Here is a 24,115-nt window from a genome sequence, read left to right on the forward strand (position 1 = left end):
AGTGTGTGTACAAAAATGTTTTGCTCAGAAACATTAGTGGTGTACAATTATAAAAAGTTTGAAGATCAATTGCCTTAACAGTGATCACATGCACGTTATCACCTTCCTAAATCTCTCTTTGAGCTTCCTTGCAAAATTGTTTCTATAATTACAAAGCCAGCATAGGAAGAGTCATCAAAATGTTTTGAAGTATGGATCCAACGTGGTAGGTGCAGAAACATAATTTATTAACAGGTTTGATATTCTCTTAGGGTCTCCACTAGCACTGTCCAATAGAACTATACACAATGATAGAAATTTCTATATCTGTGCTGTCCAGTATGGTAGCCACCAGCTGCATGTATCTATGACATACTTGAAGTGTGGTTAGTGTGACTGAGAAACTGAAGTTTCAATTTGATTTCATGTTAATTAATTAAAACTTGTAATTTAAATCACCACATGTGGGTGATACCTACAATACAAAACAGCACAGCTCTAGAATAAGAGGTCCTTGAGAGAAGTTGCTGTGTTCCTTCTAAGATTCCCCAGCACTTAGCACAGTGCCTGGAACATATTTGTTAAATGAAATGAAAAATCAGTAAGCACAGCATGTGTTATAGGAAGATGAAGAATAACCCCCATGACACACACATATCATTACAATGACCCCTTCACTGGTTAACCTGATATGTAATGTGGAAAGAACTTGCTTAGGAAAATAATCGTCAAAAGTCCTTTGTGTATAGGCTAATTCATATAAGGTAAAATATTTAAAAATAAATAATCTGTATGATTAAACTGGGTTATCAAGCAGATAAGATCCCATAAAACCTATGGAACTTGCTAGAGCCTTGCCAGCGCATGAGAGCAATAAGCTCATGGGCTGACTTCCTTTTAAGGTGACTGCCCCTCTGGGTGAGGCAGGAGCCTGTCCCACTTCATGCCGGGCCCTCCAGATCACTCCCCGAGCAGGCATTCAGGCCCCCATCCTGTCTTTTCGCTGACGGGTAGCTAAGGAAACTTGGCTGCCTAAGCGTTGCTATGACGCCATGTGCCAGATTGCAGGTCTGAGTATAACAGGAGAAAAACTGGGGGAAGCTTATTTTCCACAGCCAGCAAGAGCAGGCAGCTCTGGCATTTCCAGAGTCCAGACCCATCACACTAAATGGGAAACAAATGCTGGAATTTTCCCATCGGGCAATCAACTGGCTTACTTCATTGCCTTGCTACACTATTAACACCTGACACGAGATGATGGTCCTGTTTGTCATCACCACTGATGTGAAAGAACAATATTTCTTCATAAACGTGTTCGTGAAATTTCTAAGATAATGACAATGGCATGAATTATTATTTTGCTGTTTTTGAGCAAAACATAATATCATCTATTGTGAAGTGAAAAAGAATGTTTAAGAGATATATAGTATGATCCCAGGATTGTAGAAATAAACGTGCATGTATAGAATAAAAACAGGAAAGACGTATGAAAGCATAAGCGGAGGTGTCTCACAGGAGTGGACTTTTAGGTGATTGTTTCTTTTGGCTTATCCATGTTCTCCAAATTTCCTCCAATATATACACATTTCTTTTATAATGAAAATAGCTCTAGATTTTTTAAAACTACATTCTCTATCTTGACTGACTAAATAATCCTCGGTAATAGAACAGGCCAAAAAAAAGAGAGAGAGAGAGAAAGAAAAGGTAAAAAAAAATCCTCTAAGTTGTCCTAAAACCTCTCCTTTAATAATTTTCAAAATTATTTGACAGTTGCTATGAAATTGGATGTTTTTACCAAAATCTCAGTCCAAAGCAATCATTTTGGTCAACAGGAGACATTCGACCCAGTTGCAAAACTTTAAATGAAATAAATTCATTTTAAAATAATAATAATGCATTTTGGGTATATAATACTAGGAGCTCAGTAGATCATAAGACTAATTGATTCATTGATTCACTCATTCATTCAATTGTTGAATGCTGAGAACTAGGCAACCTGCTAAGGATAAAAGAGTGACCAAGATGGATACAGTCCCTACGTCACATATGTAGCCATATATATATATATATTTTTTTTTTTTTTTTTTTACTCATATTGTAACTACTTCCAAGAATGGTTTGTGTTGGATTGTAAAAATTCTGGAAGAAAAATGTATATTATTTTTTGGAATACAGCATTATGGAATGACCAAAGAATCTATTAGATATAAAGGCATCAAAACCCTATTCTACCATCTTAAAAAATGACACTGTCAAATTTGAGAAGTTACAGGAAGAAACTCCAAATTATTGTTATTCAAAAATACTAGGGGGACTTCCCTGGTGACACAGCGGTTAAGAATCTACCTGTCAATGCAGGGGACGTGAGCTCGATCCCAGGTTCAGGAAGATCCCACGGCGGAGCAACCAAGCCAGTGTGCCACAACTGCTGAGCCCACGTGTTGCAACTACTGAAGCCCGTGTGCCTAGAGCCTGAACTCTTCAACAAGAGAAGCTACCTGCACACTGCAATGAAGAGTAGCCCTTGCTCCCCTGCTCACCACAACCAGAGAAAAGCACGCATGCAGCAACAAATACCCAACTTAACCAAAAAAAAAAAGAGAATGCTAGGAATGGCATTTTAAAAGTAGGCCCCCGTTTTTCTCCTTTTTCTTAGTTGATGGGTTTTAGACAGGTATATCAACCACCTCTCATATGTAATATTTACATATTATGGAGTTTTCATATTATCTGAATTATAAAGTTTAAAGACCAAAATGCAAATACTCTGAAAGCAAAGTTTCTAGAGAAAAGCTGTATTGCCCTTAAACTTTCTGAGCCCCAGTGGATCCCACCTACTTTACAGGGATTTTCTAAGGCCACCAGGACATTATATTTAAAAACTTTTGTAACTCACTACTATTGGAATTCTGTTTTAGCCACCAGTTCAGTCAGTGGTGATCTCTCTCTGACATATGGTTGACGTTTCCTTGCTGCATAAGTTCAATCTACTTTTCCCTCCTGTAATAATCTAAACCAGGGAGTATTGAAAAACCAGGACTTTGGGTTAACACACATGGGTAGCAGACACCATCAGTTCCAACCCAGCTGTCCCTCGAAGGAGCAGATTAAAAAAAAGAGATCCCAGGGCCAAGTTGGGTACTGGCAGTCCATCAACAGGAAAGCAGAAGACCATTTAAAAGGGAGATTAGGTACTATAAATCATGATGAATCAGGGAAGGTAGCACAATGAAATGACAAATTATATGCAAATGAGAGATCAGAGCAGAAGAGGGCTATGAGAGATCAGAGGGAGCTTGCCGAGACCAGCTCGGCGACTCGAGGTGAGTGACGGATGCCGCAAGCTTAAAGAAAACACAGACACAGATTTAAGAGAAAGATGGGACCGGGGGACTCAAGACCTCTAGGATCAAGAGCCTTGCTGATTGATCCCACGTTGCTTTTATTGAGTTCTTGGCATAGCCTAAGGGTCTAACGCTTCCAGTTTAGTCCCATAAACAAGGCTATCTTTGAAATAAACACACAAAGGCCTCACATGACTGGGGCAATGATCTTTGTTTGCCTCCTGGGTTCGATTTGAGCTGGTGTGGATCTGAGCAGGGTGCAGATTTGAGCTGGGCGTGGAGATCAAAGCAGCCCTGGGGGCAGGAGACCTCTCTCAGAAGGATTAGGGGTCTGTGCCCCACCCCTGTTGGCCCCTCTGCGACTGTGCCTGTCTTAGGTTGTTCCTCCCCTGAGGAATCTTACCCGTCTCTGGTTAACCAGCCATCCTCCAGGGCCAAACAGGGTGATATGAGGTGTGCAAGTGAGAAAGGGGCTGCTCCCCCAGAGAGGGTCAGTATTCTGTTTCCACGGTAGCCTGTGCCCCCATGGTCTCCACGCCCAGCACCCTTAGCTCCTCCACTGCTCAAGCAGGACATCCTGCATCCAGTCACTCGGCCCACATACTTTAATTACTTTTAGTAACATTTCCAAGGTTTCAGAAAGACTTCTGAATGTCTTCCCACAGGAGCTGAGAAGGAGGATGTTTCTGAACCCATTACAAACGCTGAACTCTATTTGCCACAGACTATCTGGGAATAACTGGCCTGCTCTTGCTGGGCTGGCTTAGGTCCGCCACCATGTACAATCTAGACCACCACCTTGTCTCCTAGTTTTGGGTTCGTTATTTATTTAAAATACACTTATCCAAGTATTGTGATTTTATTTCTGATCTCTAAATGTCACTAGCCAAAAATTAGACCTTCATTCCTATCATCCAAACTATTATATATAATGCAGTAACCGAGCCAGGTTTCACCCTCACTCATGATAACCCTAAAGGAGAATCCTTTCCTTGCCCCTCTGGTAGACTTATCCCTTCTCCACCTACACTCAGAGCACCAGCTTCCTAAACGAATCCCAACCTGCCATGCAGCAGTAGGAACATGGCTCCTTATTTTCCAGTAGTTAATATTTACTGAGAACCTATTATTTCCACGCACTTTACATACATTATCCTTCTTCATGTGCATAACAGCCCCTGGGAGGGAGGTAATCACACCCTAGTTTAAAAGGATAATCCAGGGCTCGGAATGGTTAAGAAATATGCTCCAAGATACGTAACCTCTACATGTCACAGTCAGGGTCTGAATCAGGTTGCTCTGACTTCAAGCCCAAGCTCTTTTCCTTATGCTGTGATGTTGCCCTGTTGTACAGATCTAATATTATGTGGTTCATCTTACAATGTCATTGCTGAATTAGCACATTACCATCTCCCTAATCACATGGCTGCTTCTTAGCCTCATGTAATTGTACCCTTTACTAGCAAGCTGGGCTCAGCAGGTACTTTGATCTTTTCGAAAAGGCTGTGGTAAATGCAAAGTAATAACGTATAAGCACTCTAACTCTTAAAAGTGGCAGCTTGTCCTGATGGTCACGACCCCCTAGTCCTTCAGCTCCCTTACTCTAGAGCCTCTGTTGCAGTTATTCCTTAATTTTATTGAAGTCTCTGGTCCATTGATGCCGCCACTTTTTCACAATCTTCACCACTCTTTTGGCTTCTCTTTATACCCAGCTTACAATTCATGACCCATTATTAAAATAATTTACTTGAAAACATGCTCAATTCAAGTACAGACCCCACTCTTCCTGTACTTGCCTGGCTAGACCCCAATCCTACATGAATCTACTAGCCATCTTCTCCATGCCTGTACCTACTGGAGATTGTATCACAATTGTCTGCTGGTTGCATTTTAAATTTGTGAGCCCAAGCCTCAAATATGCCCACATTACTGCTGAAAAGCCCTACTACCTTTCCCTAATAAAGTTTTCTTTTGAGTCTTTGAAATAACTGTTTCATATTTCCTCTCACCTCAAACCTCCCGCACTGTCTCCCTCCTCATTCTTAGCTAATGACTTAGGCTTAATTGAAAAAAAAATCTAAGCCATCTTACAGGAATACCTGCATCTTATTAAATCTACATACTTCTCAGTCTCTGTGCCTATATTCTCTCTGTATTCCCTCTTTTTGAAATGAAATAAATGTACCTTTTCCTATCAGAGGTCAATCCTTCCACTCATAATCAGATCCCACCACTCTCATCTTTCCAAGGATTTTGTTCTTATATTTTGTTCTGTTCTATACCATCAGTGTCTTCCTCTGCACTGGATCATTCCAGGCAACATACAAATATTTCTATAATCTCTCAAATTATAATAACAAAACCCCTCCCTTGTCATGATTCTTTCCACTGTATTTTTCTGTACTTTTCATAGCAAACCTCAAAATCCTTTCCCAGCTTTCATTCGTTCTGTAGTTACTCTATCAAGCCTCTGCTTAACCATTCATTGAATCAGCTCTTATCACGGACACCAACAATCTCAGTATTGCTAGATCCGGTGTACACTTCTCCTGTTTTCAATGTACTCACCTTCCTCCCAGCAACATCTGACCCAATTGCCCAATCCTTTTTCAGAAAACTTTTCTCTTTTGGCTTTTAAGACAAATACTCTCCTGCAACTAGGTCCGTCCAGTCCTTTTTTTTGTTTCTCCTTCTTTACCTGATCTCCAAACATTGGAATATACCAGAGAATAATATTGGACTGTCTTCTAAATATATAAACTCCCTTTCCAGGTGATCTCATCCAATCCGTAACCTCAAATATCAGCCATTTGTAGAAGACTTCATCTGCCAACCATCTGACACCCTTCCCTGAATTCCAGACTTGTATCATCAACTGACTACTTGTCACCTTCACTTGGCTAGCATAGGTTTTCTGTGGTACTTTCCATCAGAAGCCTATGCAACAATGATTCCTCCCTTCTTCCTTGCTAGCAGAAACCTCGATTTTATATGGGACCATACCCCGGGGTGATTAGACATCCAGGTGAAATTTGATTGGCATGGCCCAATCATGGTAGCTTCATTCCTACTGTCAGCTATTAGTTTAAAATTTTTAAAATGATAATCCTCCCAGACTTCAGACAACACTACAAAGCTACAGTGACCAAAACAGCGTGGTATTGGCACAAAAACAGACATATAGATCAATAGAGAGCCCAGAAATAAACCCAGTCAATCAATCTTCAACTATAGGAGGCAAGAATATACAATGGAGAAAAGACAGTCTCTTCCATAAGTAGTGTTGGGAAAGCTGGAGAGCTTCATATAAATCAATGAAATTAGAATACTCTCTCACACTATACACAAAAACTCAAAATGACTTAAAGACTTAAATATGGCATGATACCATATAATTCCTAGAAGAGAACATAGGCAGAATGTAATTTAACATAGACTGTAGCAATATTTTCTTAGATCAGTTTCCCAAGGCTAAAGAAATAAAAGCAAAAATAAACAGATGGGACCTAATCAAACATATAAGCTTTTGCACAGAAACAGAAACCATAAACAAAGGACAACCTTTGGAATAGGGGAAAATATTTGCAAATGATGTGACTGACAAGGGATTAATTTCCAAAATATACAAAGAGTTCATACAACTCAATATAAAAAACAACAACAGCAACCTAATCAAAAAATGGGCAGAGGATTTAAATAGACTTTTCTCCAAAGAAGACATATAAATAGCCAATAGGCACATGAAAAAATGCCCCACATCACTAATTATTACAGAAATGCAAACCAAAACTACAATCAGGTATCCCTTCACACTGGTCAGAATGGCCATCATCAAAAAGTCTACAAATAGTAAATGCTGGAGGGCCTTCTTAGGTGGCGCAGTGGTTAAGAATCCGCCTGCCAATGCAGGGGACATGGGTCCAATCCCTGCTCCAGGAAGATCCCACATGCTGCAGAGAAACTTAGCCCGTGCGCCACAACTATTGAGCCTGCGCTTTAGAGCCCATGAGCCACAACTATTGAGCCCATGTGCTGCAACTACTGAAGCCACACACCTAGTGCTCCACAACAAGAGAAGCCATGGCAGTGAGGAGCCCACACACCGCAACAGGGAGTAGCCCCCACTCACCGCAACTAAAAAGAAAGCCCACGCACAGCAAAAAGGACCCAACACAGCCAATAAAATAAATAAATAAATTTATTTTAAAAAATTAAGTAAATAAATAAATAAATAAATGCTGGAGAGGATGTGGAGAAAAGAGAATCCTCCTACACTGTTGGTGGGAGTGTAAATTGGCTTAGCCACTATGGAAAACAGTAAGGAGGTTCCTTAGAACACTAAAAATAGAGCTACCATATGATGCAGCAATCCCACTCCTGGGCATACATCCAGTAAAAAGAAAACTCTAGTTCAATAAGGTACATGCAGCCCTATGTTCATAGCAGTACTATTTACAATAATCAAGACATGGAAGCAACCTAAGTGTCCTCAACAGATGAATGGATAAATATTCCATTGGAATATTACTCAGCCATAAAAAAATGAAATACTGCCATTTGCAGCAACATGGATGGACCTAGAGATTATCATACTAAGTGAAGTAATTCAAACAGAGAAAGACATATCATATGATATCACTCATATGTAGAATCTAAAAAGTAATACAAATGAACTTATTTACAAAACAGAAACAAACTCATAGACATAGAAATCAAACTTATGGTTACCAAAGGGGAAAGGTGGACAGATAAATAGGAGTATGGAATTAACAGATACAAACTACTATATGTAAAATAGATAAGCAACAGGGATTTACTATATAGCACAGGGACTATATTCAATATCTTGTAATAAACTATAATAGAAAAAAATCTGAACTATACATATATATTCAGTTATATGTACATAACTGAATCAATTTGCTGTATGCCTAAAACTAACACAGTATTGTAAATCAACTATACTTCAATTTTAAAAAGTGTATGTGATACAATTCTGGCCAATGAATTGAAAGGAAATTCTGCTGCAGAGCTTCCAGGGACATTTTCCTTGCTATTAAAAAAATATATATATATATGTAAATAGATCCTCTCTCTTCCCTGTTTATCCCATGTCCTGTGGTCTATAAGGCCCTTGCTTATGTTTTTTATTTCATGCCATTCTTTCCTCTGTTTTTCATCATACTCCTGTTTTTCCAGTACATCAAGCTTTCAGAGTCTTCACCCTGTCTGGTTGCTCCAGTTCTTTGTATGTCTTGCTCCTTTTTATCATACATGACTTAAATGTTGTCACTTTAGAAAGGCTTCCCTTGCTCATTCCATTGTAACTCATTTACTGTTCAACTCTTATCTCAATCTAGAATTGCTATTTTTATATGTCTATATTCTTGTTTATTTTCTGTCTTATCCACTTATCTTGGAATATAAGATCCTTGAAAAGGTTATTCTTGAGAGAATATTAATCTTTCTTCAAGGCTATTATCTTGTGTGTTATTTCCAGTCCCTAGAACAGTGCTTGGCGTATTATATTTGCTGAATCATTGAGTGTGTACTGACATCTAATATTGAAAATATGTGATAGACATGACATGACCAAATAGTACACTTGAAAGTATAGTTCTGAGAGGTCTGATTTTCAGGTGGTATATATATTATTTCAGTTGACTGTAATTGAGCTCAGAAATTAATCTGTAAATAATCTGAAATTAATCCAGATATCGCAACAGAATGAAATTAATTCACTAAACATCAGCTTGGGTAGTTCTGTCTCAAAATAGAAATTGTGAAGAAACAGTTTTTCAATGCTTTTCTTTTCTGAAGTGAGGGGGGGAAAGGACATCAAAAGACAGTTTTTTTGTTTACATATTTTTTGAAAGAAAAGAGTTATATTTGGAAAATAGAGCTAACATGTATTCTCTGGCACCTCTCAACAGGGATAGCAAAGAGAGATGAGGTGTCTTAGTTCATGAAGGCTGTGATAACAGAATGCCATAGCGTGGGTGGCCTAAACAACAAACATTTATTTCTCACGGTTCTGAAGGCTGGGAAGTCCAGGATCAGGGTGCCAGCATGCTTGGGTTCTTGTTTAGGGCCCTACTTCTGGTTCACAGACAACTGCTTTCTACCTGTTTCCTCACGAAGTGGAGTGAAAGAGCCCTCATCTCCTCACCTCCTTCCAAGGACACATTCCATCATGGGGACTCCATGACCTCATCTAACCCTAATTACCTCCCAAAGGCCCCACTTCCAAACACCATCATGGTGGGGATGAGGGCTTCAATGTAAGAATTTGAGTAGGACACAAATATGCATCCTGTAACATGGAGGTACTGTGAACAACAAGCTTCCTTATCTCAAGATTCAAACAAAACAAAAATTACCCTAGGTTCTTTAACATATGTTATTTTCTAAATGGTATCTAAATCATAAAATTAATTTGGTTAACATTGGAGAATTTTTCTTAAATTAAAGTATAGGTGACTTAACAACATTATATTAGTTTCAGGTGTGCAACATAGTACACCTTTGTGACAATTTTACTTTTTAAAGTTTTGTAAGGAGCTTGGTGGTTGGATGAAAGAGAAGACTGTGTGGTGAGCAAAAGCCCTTGGGTTGCAAAATTGAGTTTTAGAGTTTCTGATCCAAATGCACAATTTTCTAAATATAAATAATTCCAAGATACTCTAAAAAATGGGAAGTTTTTTATAGTTACATGTAACAGTACAAATAATAATGATATATTTATTACTCAAGAGTAAAGAAGATTAAAATGGGAAAGCAGAGAAATCGCAATGGACCAGGTTTCAGCAGTTGTTAAATAATTAAATTTCTAACTTAATTTAGAAATTAAGATTAATAACATTAAAAGTAAATGGTGGAGAAAAAGATGGCGGCGAAGTAGAGAGACGTGGAGTGCATCCCTCTCCACAGATGCATTGGGAATGCACGGAAGGACACAGTCATTCCCACAGGGAACCAGCTGAACACCAGCAGACGGCCTCGGACACCGGAAAGGGCTGCGGAGAACCTGACATAGCCGACTGAATATTCGTCTAATCCAATACTTGGACATTAGTCTGAGGCTTGGACAGTCTTCTATAAACACCTCTATCACCAGGACAAGCAACCCCAAAAGCTTGGACAACCATGAGGAAACAAAGAAACACCATGCAGGCAAAGGAGCAGGAAAAAAACCACAAGACCAAATAAATGAGGAGGAAATAGGAAAAATGCCTGAAAAAGAATTTAGAGTAATGATAGTAAAAATGATACAAAATCTTGATAACAAATTAGAGAAAGTACAAGAAACAGTTCATAAGAACTCACAAAAACAAACAGCAATGGATAACAAAATAACTGAAATTAAAAATACTCTAGATGCTCTAACCAGCAGAATGACTGAGGCAGAAGAACGAATAAGTGAGTTGGAAGATAGAATGGAAGAAATAAACGCCACAGAGCAGGAAAAAGATAAAAAAATAAAAAGACTAGAAGACAGCCTCAAAGACCTCAGTGATAACCTTAAACGTACCAACATTCGAATTATAGGCATCCCAGAAGAAGAAGAAAACAAGAAAGGGTCTGTGAAAATATTTGAAGAGGTTCTAGTGGAAAACTTCCCCAACATGGGAAAGGAAATAATGAACCAAGTCCAAGAAGCACAGAGAGTCCCATACAGAATAAACCCAAGGAGAAATACACCAAGACACATATTAATCAAACTAACGACAATTCAACACAAAGAAAAAATATTAAAAGCAGCAAGAGAAAAGCAACAAACAACATATAAGGGAAAACCCATCAGGATAACAGCTGACCTTTCTACAGAAACTCTGCAGGCCAGAAGGGAATGGCAGGATATACTGAAAGTCCTGAAAGAGAGAAACCTACAGCCAAGAATACTTTACCCAGCAAGAATCTCATTCAGATTTGAGGGAGAAATCAAAAGCTTTCCAGACAAGCAAAAGTTAAGAGAATTCAGCACCACCAAACCAGCCTTACAACAAGTGCTAAAGGAACTTCTCTAAGTAGGAAACACAAGAAAAGGAAAACACCTACAAATACAAACCCAAAACAATTAAGAAAATGGTCATTGGAACACACATGTCAATAATCACTTTAAATGTAAATGGATTAAATGCTCCAACCAAAAGACACAGACTGGCTGAATGGATACAAAAACAAGACCCTTCTATATGCTGCCTACAAGAAATCCACTTCAGACCAAGGGATACATATAGACTGAAAGTGAAGGGATGGAAAAAGATATTCCATGCAAATGGAAGTCAAAAGAAAGCTGGAGTAGCAATACTCATATCAGACAAATTAGACTTGAAAGTAAAGACTATTAAAAGAGACAAGGAAGGGCACTACATAATGATCAAGGGATCCATCCAAGAAGAACATATCACAATGGTAAATATCTATGCCCCCAATATAGGAGCACCTCAATACATAAGGCAAATGCTAACAGCTATAAAAGGGGACATCGACAGTAACACAATTATAGTGGGAGACTTGAACACCCCACTTACATCAATGGACAGATCATCCAAACAGAAAATAAATAAAGACACACAAGCTTTAAATGACACATTAGACCATCTCGACTTCATTGATATTTATAGGACATTCCATCCAAAAACGACAGACTACACTTTCTTCTCAAGTGCACACGGAACATTTTCCAGGATAGATCACATCTTGGGTCACAAATCAAACCTCAGCAAATTCAAGAAAATTGAAATCATATCAAGCATCTTCTCAGACCACAACGCCATGAGACTAGATATCAATTACAGGAAAAAAACTGCAAAAAATACAAACACATGGAGGCTAAACAATTCACTATTAAACAACCAAGGAATCACTACAGAAATCAAAGAGGAAATCAAAAAGTATCTAGAAACAAATGACAACGAAAACACAACAACCCAAAACCTATGGGACGCAGCAAAAGCAGTTCTAAGAGGGAAGTTTATAGCAATACAGTCCTACCTTAAGAAACAAGAAAATGATCGAATAAACAACCTAACCTTACACCTCAAACAACTAGAGAAAGAAGAACAAAGAAACCCCAAAGCGAACAGAAGGAAAGAAATCGTAAAGATCAGAGCAGAAATAAATGAAAAAGAAAGGAAAGAAACCATAAGAAAAATAAATAAAACTAAAAGCTGGTTCTTTGAGAAGATTAACAAAATTGATAAACCATTAGCCAGACTCATCAAGAAAAAAAGGGAGAAGATGCAAATCAACAGAATTAGAAATGAAAAAGGAGAAGTCACAACGGACACCTCAGAAATACAAAACATCATGAGAGACTACTACAAGCAACTATATGCCAATCAATTGGATAACCTGGAAGAAATGGATACATTCTTAGAAAAATACAATCTTCCAAGACTGAACCAGGAAGAAATAGAAACCATGAACAGAGCAATCACAAGTACAGAAATTGAGGCAGTGATTAAAAATCTCCCAACACACAAAAGCCCAGGACCAGATGGATTCACAGGCGAATTCTATCAAACATTTCGAGAAGAGTTAACACCTATCCTTCTCAAACTCTTCCAAAATATTGCAGAAGGCGGAGCACTCCCAAACTCATTCTATGAGGCTACCATCACCCTGATACCAAAACCAGGCAAAGATGTCACAAAAAAAGAAAACTACAGACCGATATCACTGATGAATATAGATGCAAAAATCCTCAACAAAATACTAGCTAACAGACTGCAACAGCACATTAAAAAAATCATACACCACGATCAAGTGGGGTTTATCCCTGGGATGCAAGGATTCTTCAATATACGCAAATCAATCAACGTGATACATCATATCAACAAATTGAAGGATAAAAACCATATGATCATTTCAATAGATGCAGAAAAAGCTTTTGACAAAATTCAACATCCATTTATGATAAAAGCTCTCCAGAAAATGGGCATAGAAGGAAATTACCTCAACATCATAAAAGCCATATATGACAAACCAAAAGCCAACATTGTTCTCAATGGAGAAAAACTGGAAGAATTCCCTCTAAGAACAGGAACAAGACAAGGGTGTCCACTCTCACCACTGTTATTCAACATAGTTTTGGAAGTGTTAGCCACAGCAATCAGAGAAGAAAAAGAAATAAAAGGAATCCAAATTGGAAAAGAAGAAGTAAAATTATCACTCTTTGCAGATGACATGATACTATATATAGAAAACCCTAAAGACTCTACCAGAAAACTGCTAGCACTCATTGATGAGTTTAGTAAAGTAGCAGGATACAAAATTAATGCACAGAAATCTCTTGCATTCCTATACACTAACAATGGAAGAGCAGAAAGAGAAATTAAGGAAACTCTCCCATTCACCATTGCAACCAAAAGAATAAAATACCTAGGAATAAACCTGCCTAAGGAGGCAAAAGATCTGTATGCAGAAAACTTTAAGACATTGATGAAAGAAATCAAAGATGACATAAACAGATGGAGGGATATACCATGTTCCTGGATTGGAAGAATCAACATCGTGAAAATGACTGTACTACCCAAAGCAATTTACAGATTTAATGCAATCCCGATCAGATTACCAATGGCATTTTTCACAGAACTAGAGCAAGAAATCTTACGATTTGTATGGAAACGCAAAAGACCCCGAATAGCCAAAGCAATCTTGAGAAGGAAAAATGGAGTTGGTGGAATCAGGCTTCCTGACTTCAAACTATACTACAAGGCCATAGTGATCAAGACAGTATGGTACTGGCACAAAAATAGAAAGGAAGATCAATGGAACAGAATAGAGAACTCAGAAGTAAGCCCAAACACATATGGGCACCTTATCTTTGACAAAGGAGGCACGAGTATACAATGGAAAAAAGACAGCCTCTTCAATAAGTGGTGCTGGGAAAATTGGACAGCAACATGTAAAAGAATGAAATTAGAACACTTCCTAACACCATACACAAAAATAAACTCCAAATGGATTAAAGACCTACATATAAGGCCAGACACTATCAAACTCCTAGAGGAAAACATAGGCAGAACACTCTTTGACATACATCAAAGCAACATCCTTTTTGACCCACCTCCTAGAATCATGGAAATAAAATCAAGAATAAACAAATGGGACCTCATGAAACTTAAAAGCTTTTGCACAGCAAAAGAAACCATAAACAAGACTAAAAGGCAACCCTCAGAATGGGAAAAAATAATTGCCTATGAAACAACGGACAAAGGATTAACCTCCAAAATATACAAGCAGCTCATGCAGCTTCATACCAAAAAAGCAAATAACCCAATCCACAAATGGGCAGAAGACCTAAATAGACATTTCTCCAAAGAAGACATACAGATGGCCAACAAACACATGAAAAGATGCTCAACATCACTCATCATCAGAGAAATGCAAGTCAAAGCCACAATGAGGTATCACCTCACACCAATCAGAATGGCCATCATCACAAAGTCTGGAAACAACAAATGTTGGAGAGGGTGTGGAGAAAAGGGAACTCTCCTGCACTGTTGGTGGGACTGTAAGTTGGTACAGCCACTATGGAAAACAATTTGGAGGTTCCTTAAAAAACTACAAATAGAACTACCATATGATCCAGTCATCCCACTCCTGGGCATATACCCAAAGAAAACCATAATCCCAAAAGAAACTTGTACCATAATGTTTATTGCAGCACTCTTTACAATAGCCAGGACATGGAAGCAACCTAAATGCCCATCAACAAATGAATGGATACAGAAGATGTGGCATATATATACAATGGAATATTACTCAGCTATAAAAAGGGATGAGATGGAGCTATATGTAATGAGGTGGATAGAACTACAGTCTGTCATACAGAGTGAAGTAAGTCAGAAAGAGAAAGACAAATATTGTATGCTAACTCACATATACGGAATCTAAAAATGGTACTGATGAACTCAGTGACAAGAACAGGGAAGCAGATACAGGGAATGGACTGGAGAACTCGAGGTATGGGAGGGGGCGGGGGGTGAAGGGGAAACTGAGAAGAAGCGGGAGAGTAGTACAGACATATATATACTACCAACTGTAAAATAGTCAGTGGGAAGTTGTTGTATAACAAAGGGAGTCCAACTCGAGGATGGAAGATGCCTTAGAGGACTGGGGCAGGGAGGGTGGGGGGGACTCGAGGGGGGGGCGTCAAGGAAGGGAGGGAATATGGGGATATGTGTATAAAAACAGTTGATTGAACCTGGTGTACCCCCAAAAAAAATAAAATATAATAATAAAAAAAAAAAAATAAGTTAAATTTCCAAATTGTATGTCTCAAATTATTTTCTGTGGAATTCTAGAATTACATAAATTTTCTCTTATTCTTTATCACAACATTTCATGTGACAAAGCAAATATGCATTTTAAATGCTTACCATTGGGGGTAAAAAAGATGGCAGCAAAGTAGACGGATGTAGAATGCATCCCTCTCCATACATGCATCAGGAACACATCAAAAATGCAATAATTCCCACAGAAAACTGGCTGAACACCAGCAGAAGACCTTGGACACCAGAAAGGACTGCAAAGATCCTGACATAACTGGGTAGGACAGAGGGGGAAAAAAAAGGAGAAAGAGGAGGAGAAAAAAGGAAAGGGATGGGTCCTACACCCAGGGGTGGGGGAAGCTGAAACAGAGAAGAGATTGCTGAATTCGGGGAAACCTCCTTTATCTGATGGAGAAACCCTCTCTCCCACAGGGAATTTGATTGGGTCAGAAGGGAGGCATTCGGAACTGTCCAAAGAGGGTGAAGTGGCCAATCTGTGGCAGACGGGAAAGAGTGAGAAACACACAGAGGTCCTTATCACAGCTCCACATATCCTGGATTGAGACGTGGGTTCACAGCTGTACAGGGAGTCTGGGAGCTGTAACGTGGGAACTGGAGAACTGGTTCAGGGTGAGAAACATTGTTGGCTGTGGGCACCTGGACTGAGGGGACAGGAGGGAAGAAATCCACAGCGGAGAATGCCTACCGCAGAAAGCTGGGTGGCCATGGTGTTGGCTCGCTACTGCTGACTCACAAGAGGGAGGAGGAGCCACAGTTGTAGCCTCTCTTTCGGCCCCTGTGATGAATAAAGGGAAGCCCCCTCTGGGCTTGACTGCTGTAGTCAACAAGGGATAGAAAAAGCCCCCTAATGGAGCTGGCCTGGTGTGCCTACAGCCGAGATCCAGAAGTCTGCAGAGTGGGCCAACTCGGGAGACATTCTGCTTACACCTGAGCCCGCCAGCTTCCCTCTGCTATAGGCACCACCACCACTGCCAGGGCTCCCGCAACCCAGGCAGAGTACTACTGCTGACTCACACCCAGGGGAAAGAGCCACTATTGTACCCTCTTTCTCCCCACACACCAGCACCTACAGATGAACAATAAAGGAAGCTTTGCTGGTCACAGAGTAATACAAAAAGCCCCCGAGGGCTGCCCATCAGGCACCTTGCACTAGGCACCAGTAAAGAACCACAGTAAGGCCAGATTTCCTATACCCATGCCGCTGGCATCACTGTGCATTCAGCATCACACCTGGGGCTCCCACAATACAAGCAGGGCGCTATGGTTGAGTCACATGCAGGGAGAGGAGCCACTATCAAAGCCTCTCTCTCCCCACACACCTCCATTTGCAGATGAACAATAAAGGAAACCCTCATTGAGGCAGACCCAAAGAGTTCCAAGGCAGGCTCAGCATCAGACTCTGGCAGTTAAACTGCATAAAGAAGCAGGGACAAAACCAAAGCTGAACACCAGGGACGGGGGACTAAGGAAGAGGTTCTAAAATCTTTCCATCAGATATACAAGCTACAAACTAAGTCCCTGTGATTGGCTAGGTAGACCCTATGTCTTTGGAATATCTGAGTAAACAATGAATGTTCCCACAAATGAAAAAGGTCTAACTCTGGCAGCTGTGGACTATGGGAGCAAGCATACACGGGAGTTGGGCCAAATCAGAGGCTAAGTGGACCCCATAGGACCCACAGCAGGTCCAGAATCCAACCTAGAGGCAGAAGAGGGCATCTGGGGGAGGCGAAGGTGGCCTGAGGCCCAAGGCAGGTACAAAGTCACTTGCAGCTGAAACCCCAAGGAAACAGAATTATTGTTATTAATTCTGTTGATCTGATCCATTCTGTGGTCAGTTTTAGCTTTTTTTTTTGTTTTGTAATTATGATCTTAGTCCTAAGGGATCTTCACGTTTTATAACATACTTTTTATTCTATTTTTTACTTTTATTCTTATTTTTAGCCTTTTTATATATTTCTATTTCTAGCTAGCTTTTTTGTAGTGCTGAATTTATCTCCCCTATCTTCTTTTCTTCTTTATCTTTTATACATTTCTATTTTTTTTTCTTTTTCTTTTTATATTTCCTGTCATGCTACACTCTTCTGTTGCTCTGTGTTCTATCCCTTTTTAGTTTTTTTTATCTTATTATATTTTTAATCAATATTATTGGTCTGCTCTGTTTCCTTGCTTTATTCTTCAGATGACACACTGCTTTGGTTTTTGTTATTAAGTTTTGTCTTTATCTTAGTTCTAATTATAATTGCTTGATTTCATTTTGGGGATCTTCAGTCTGTCTGATTGTTCTCTTGATCTTTATTATGTTTAATCTTCATTTTCACAATTTCCCTGGTTTTGTGTTTTTGCGTGGTTTTTTTTTGAATTTTTGTTGGTTTTCTCTTTGATTGTCTGATTGCTTTCTGGGGTTCTTCTGTCAGCTTGTTCTAGTGCTGTGTGTTCTATTGCGTTCGGTTTTTGTGTTTCTTCTGTGTATATGTGTTTCCTTGATTTAGTATTTGTTTGACTTAACCTTTTGCCATTAGTCTGGGGCTTGGATAGTCTTTTTTAATCCCCTTTATTGCTGGGATGAGCGACCTCTGGAGTCTGGATTACTCGACCAGAAGTCAAGTTGGAGGCTGTGGGGAGGGAACACCAAGTCCAGAACACTAGACCACTAGAGAATCCTCAGCCACAGGGAAGATTAACCACAGAGAATTCTCACAGAGGCATCTATCAGAGTCTAAGACCTGGCTTTGCCCGACTGTCTGCAACTGTCAGTACTGGATACCTCACACCAAACTACAAACAAGACAAAAGCACAAACCCACCCATTAGTACACACACTACATAAAGCCATATTAACCTCACAGATACCCTAAACACACCACCTGACATGGCCCTGCTCATCAGAGGAAAAAGACTCAGATCCACACACCAGAAAGCAGGCACCAGACCCTCCCACCAGAAAGCCTACTCAAGACATTTGACCAACCCGACCACAGGGGGCAGAGAGCAGAAACAAGAGGAATTAATTCTAGGCAGCATAGGGAAAGGAGAGAGCAAATACTATAAATTAGACAAAATGAGAAAACAAAGAAACACCTTGCAGGCGAAGGAGCAAGATAAAAACCCACAAGAGCAAATAAATGAAGAGGAAATAAGAAAATTGCCTGAAAAAAAATTTAGAGTAATGATAGTGAAGATGATCCAAAATCTCAAAAACAAAATAGAGAAAATACAAGAAACATTTAATAAGGACCTAGAAGAACTCAAGAGCAAACAAACAGTAATGAACCACACAATAACTGAAATTAAAAATACTCTAGATGGTATAAACAGCAGAATAACTGAGGCAGAAGAACAAGTAAGTGAGTTGGAAGATAGAATGGTGTAAATAACTGCTATAGCTGCCATAGATAGTGATTCCTCTGATGAATCTGGGCAAAGTAAATTGAAAATTTTCTGGAAAGAGCTCACCATTGTAGATGCCATTAAGAACATTTGTGATTCATGGGAAGAGGTCAAAATACTGACAATAACAGGAGTTTGGAAGAAGTTGATCCCAACCTTCCTGGATGACTACGTTGGTTTCAAGACTTCAGTGGAAGAAGTAACTGCAGATGTGGTGGAAACACAAGAGAACCAGAATTAGAAGTGGAGCCTGAAGATGGGATTGAATTGCTATAATCTCATGATAAAACTTGAAGGGATGAGGAGCTGCTTCTTAATGGATGAGCCAAGACAGTGGTTTCTGGAGATGGAATCTGTCCTGCTGAGGATTCTGTGGAGACTGTTGAAGTGACAACAAAGGAGTTAGAATATTAAGTAAACTTACTTGCTAAGGATATGACAGAGTTTGAGAGGATTGACTCCAGTTTTGAAAGTTCGATGAGTAGAGTGCTATCAAACAGCACTGCATGGTACAGAGAAATGGTTCCTGAAAGGAAGAGTCAATTGATGCAGCAAACTTCATAGTTGTCTTACTTGAAGGAATTGCCACAGCCACCCCAACCTTCAGCAACCACCACTCTGATCAGTCAGCAGCCATCAACATCTTGGCAAAATCCTCCACCAGCAAAAAGACTACCACTTGCTGAAGGCTCGGATGATGGTTAGCATTTTTTAGCCATAAAGTATTTTTTAAATTAAGGTGTGTATACTTTTTTTCTGGTTTATTGCACACTTACTAGACTATAGTTTAGTGTAAATACAAATTTTATATGCAGTGGGAAACCAAAAAAAAATTGTGACTCGCTCTACTGAGATATTCACTTTATTGCAGTGGTCTGGAACCAAAGCCATATTATCTCCGAGGTATGCCTACGTTAATAATCTTACCAAGTAAGAGATATATTATTATTATTCCCCTTTAACTGATGAGGTAACTAAGACTTAAATAACTTGTCTTAGGTCACATTGGTAGTAAGTGCCAGAGACAATATTTGAACCCATTTTTTCCTAACAATAAATCCCAGAACATTTTCATTGCACCTCGCTTACTATATCAGCCATAATTTGTTATTGCTCTTTCTTTTTGCAGCCAAGCTACTAGTTTAAAACACCTAACTTGTAAAGGAGGGGAAATTAGGACATAAACATTACCTAGTCTTGGTAAAATTCCATTCTTGATACCTTAATATAGTTTTATAAAAATAAATACAAACAGAACACTCTTACTTACCAGACCTATTCTATGGTCATCTATCCATCCATTCAAAACTTATTTGTTGAGCATATGGTATATGCCAGGCTTAGTAGTAGATGCAGAAACTATTTTTTGTTTAACTTCCCAGTACTGAGCACTTCCTGGTATCCCATAAATGTTTTCAGTATGAGTAAATGAACAGAAAACTAAAATACAATTCAAATTAAAGATATCTTTCAATAGGCTGATATTTTATTACAATTGTAATGTCTTGGATAACTACTAAAATTTTTAACTTTATTGAGATATAACCAATGATTAGAGTATATTCACAGAGTTGTGTAATCATCACAATATCATTTCAGAGCATGTTAATCACCCCCAAAAGAAACCCTGTACCCATTAGCAGTTACCCCTCATTCCCCTCCCTTGTCCCCTAGCTTGAAACAACCACTAATCTACTTTCTGTCCCTGTAGCTGGCGTATTCTGGATATTTCATAAAAAGGACCTTATAATCTGTGGTCTTTGTGGCTGGCTTCTTTCACTCAGCATAATGTTTTCTAGGTTCATCAGTACTGCAGCATGTATTAATCTTTTATTTCTTTGTATTTCTCAATAATATTCCATCGTATGGACGTACTACATTTTGTTTATCAATTCACCCGTTGATGGACATTTGGATTGTTTCTGCTTCTTGGTTATTATGAACAATGCTGCCATAAATATTTATGTACAAGTTTTTGTGTGGACATATGTTTTTATATCTCTTGGGTATATATCTAGGAGTGGAATTGATGATTCGTAAGGTAACTCTATGTTTAACACTTTCAGAAACTGCCTGTTTTCCAAAGCAGCAGCATTATTTTACATCCCACAAGAAATGTATGTGGCTTACAGTTTGTCTACATACTAACCAACACCTTTGTCTCTTTTAATTAAAGCCATCCTAGTGTGTGAAGTGGTATCTCATCATGGATTTGATTTTTATTTCTCGAATGACTAATGATGTTGAGCATCTTTTCATGTGCTTGATGGTTATTTGTATATTGTCTTTGGAGAAATGTCTGTTCACATCCTTTGCCTATTGTAAGATTGGATTATTTGTCTTTGCATTGTTGAGTTGCAGGGGTTCTGTATGTATTCTTTGTATGACTACAGGTTGTATTTCTAAATAAATTTTAAGATCAACTTCTCAATTTCTGCAAAAAAAAAAAGGAAGAAGGGTATATGGAATTTTCATAAGATTGCATTGAATCTGTAGATCATTTTGGGGAGTACTGTCATCTTAACAACATTAAATCTTTCAACCCATAAACATAGGATGTCTTCCATTTATTTAGATCTTTGATTTCTTTCAACAATATTTTTTAGTTTTTGGAGTACAAGTTTTACATTTCTTTTGCTAAATTTATTCCTAAGTATTTTATCTTTTTGATACCATTGTAAATGGAGTTGTTTTCTTTTCTTTTCTTTAATCAAAAATGCATCTTTGGGACTCTACAGCTTCCATTTATTCCATTATGAAAATCATAACATCATTTACTTCTTTTTTCTATAAGTAGTATGTAGAACTACATTTTGGCCTAGAATGATTTTTTTAAAGCTAGGTTTTGAAAAATTGGGGCTAAATAAAAATCTATACATGGCTGACTCACAAGAACTGATAATTATGGTTACCACAGATAGAGGCAAATGGAAGGGTCACTGACAGTGTAACAGGCACATGCCCTGTGTTAACTTTGGGGGGTTCCATGTAAAAAAAAGATTTAAGTAAAAGGTTTAATGTTCCAGAAATTACTCTCATTATTGCTTTTCAGTTCAGATATAAAGGCACATTGCATTGAGATTTCAACAGTCAGCATATGTAAAATGTCACTCATCTGGCTTAATTTTATATGGAATTGTTTTCTTAATTTTGATCTTGGGTTGTTTATCCAATGGGTAGAATTAAAATTGTTAATTACTAATGGATACAAATACAGTTGATTTACATATATTGATCATGTACCCTCCTGTTTTGTTGAATTCATTTTTTAGTTCTAAATAGGTTTTTAGTGGATTCCTTAGTATTTTCTATATACAGGCTCATGTTATTTGCAGTAGGGATAGTTTTACTTCTTTCTTTCCAATCGGAATGCCTTTTATTTTATACTCTTGCCTAATATTCCCTGACTAGACTGGGCTGAAGAGAGAAAGGCAACATCCTTCTTGGCCACACCCACCCAGAATAGAGCTTCCATTTCATTTAACTGGGGGGTGGGGAGCAAGTCATAGCTCAAATGCCAGAGGCTTGATGTTCTTCATGAGATTGAGTAGATTTCTTAAATAACTATTTCTCCATTTTCTGTATATCCTTAGGACAAGTTCCAGAGGCTTTAAAAGGTTGTTGTTTGTGTACTTTTAATTAGGTATGATTTTTTTCTGCTGGGGAGAGGGGCCGGAGAGTCCCTCACACACTAGTGAGAAGTGCGTTTCCTTAATATGAAGCTTGAATTTCCTACAACTGCTGTGACAAATTACCACTAACTTAGTGGCTAAAACCAATGCAGATGTATTCTCCTACAGTCCTGGAGGCCAGATGTCTGAAGTCAGTTTCACTGGGCTAAAGCCAAGGAATTGGCAGGGCTGGTTCTTTCTCAAGGCTCAGGGAGAGAATCCATTCCTTGCCTCTTCCAGCTTCTAGAGGTTGCTGGCATTCCTCAGCTTGGGGCCACATAACTCAGATCTTTGCTTTCATTGTCACAGAGACTTCTCTCTGACTCTGACTCCTCCTGTATCCCTTTTAAAAGGACCTTTGTGGTTGGGACTTCCCTGGTGGTGCAGTGGTTAAGAATCTGCCTGCCAACACAGGGGACACAGGTTCAACCCCTGGTCCGGGAAGATCCCACATGCTGTGGAGCAACTAAACCTGTGCACCACAACTACTGAGCCTGTGCTCTAGAGCCTGCGAGCCACAACTACTGAGCCTGAGCTCCACAACTGCTGAAGCCTGCGTGCCTAGAGCCCATGCTCCACAACAAGAGAAGCCACTGCAATGAGAGGACTGTGCACCTCAACAAAGAGTAGCCCACACTCTCCACAACTAGAGAAAGCCCGTGCACAGCAACGAAGACCCAGCGCAGCCAATAGATAGATAAATAAACAAATAAATTTTTTTTTTAAAAGGACCTTTGCGGTTATATCAGGCCCATCTGGATAATCTAGGATAATGTCATTTCAAGATTTTTAACTTTTGATCACATCTACAGTTTCCATCTTGACGTGTAAAGTAACATTTCCCAGGTTATGGTGATTAGTACATAAACATCAAGGGGCAGGGAGCAATGAGGAGAGGTGCAATTTTTCAGAATTGTACAGTTTTAGTGTTTGGAAGGAGATTTATCCTTTGTGGATGAAGACACTGTAGCCTGGATTGTTATAATCATAGTGAAGGTCTTATAACTAGTGTGTGACAGAGCTAGAACCAGATCACCAGACTCCTGTTTTAGAACATAAGGTTTGAATGACTAAGCAAAAATAAAAATACTATTTATGGATTCGAAGCCATAGATATAAATTTTAAATTGGCGAATTATGAAAATACAAAATTGTATATATGTACCACATCTTCTTTATCCATTAGTCTGTCGTTGGACATTTAGGTTGTTTCCGTGTCCTGGCCACTGAAAATAGCACTACAATGAACAGTGGGGTACATGTGTCATTTTGAATTATGGTAATATACACAATTATATACAAAGCCATAAAAAAGAAACGAAATTGGGTCATTTGCGGAGATGTGGATGGACCTAGAGTCTGTCATACAGAATGAAGTAAGTCAGAAAGAGAAAAACAAATATTGTATATTAATGCACATATGTAGAAC

The sequence above is a fragment of the Hippopotamus amphibius genome, chromosome 12 (genome assembly GCF_030028045.1).
Source record: "Hippopotamus amphibius kiboko isolate mHipAmp2 chromosome 12, mHipAmp2.hap2, whole genome shotgun sequence".
Classification (NCBI taxonomy): domain Eukaryota; kingdom Metazoa; phylum Chordata; class Mammalia; order Artiodactyla; family Hippopotamidae; genus Hippopotamus; species Hippopotamus amphibius.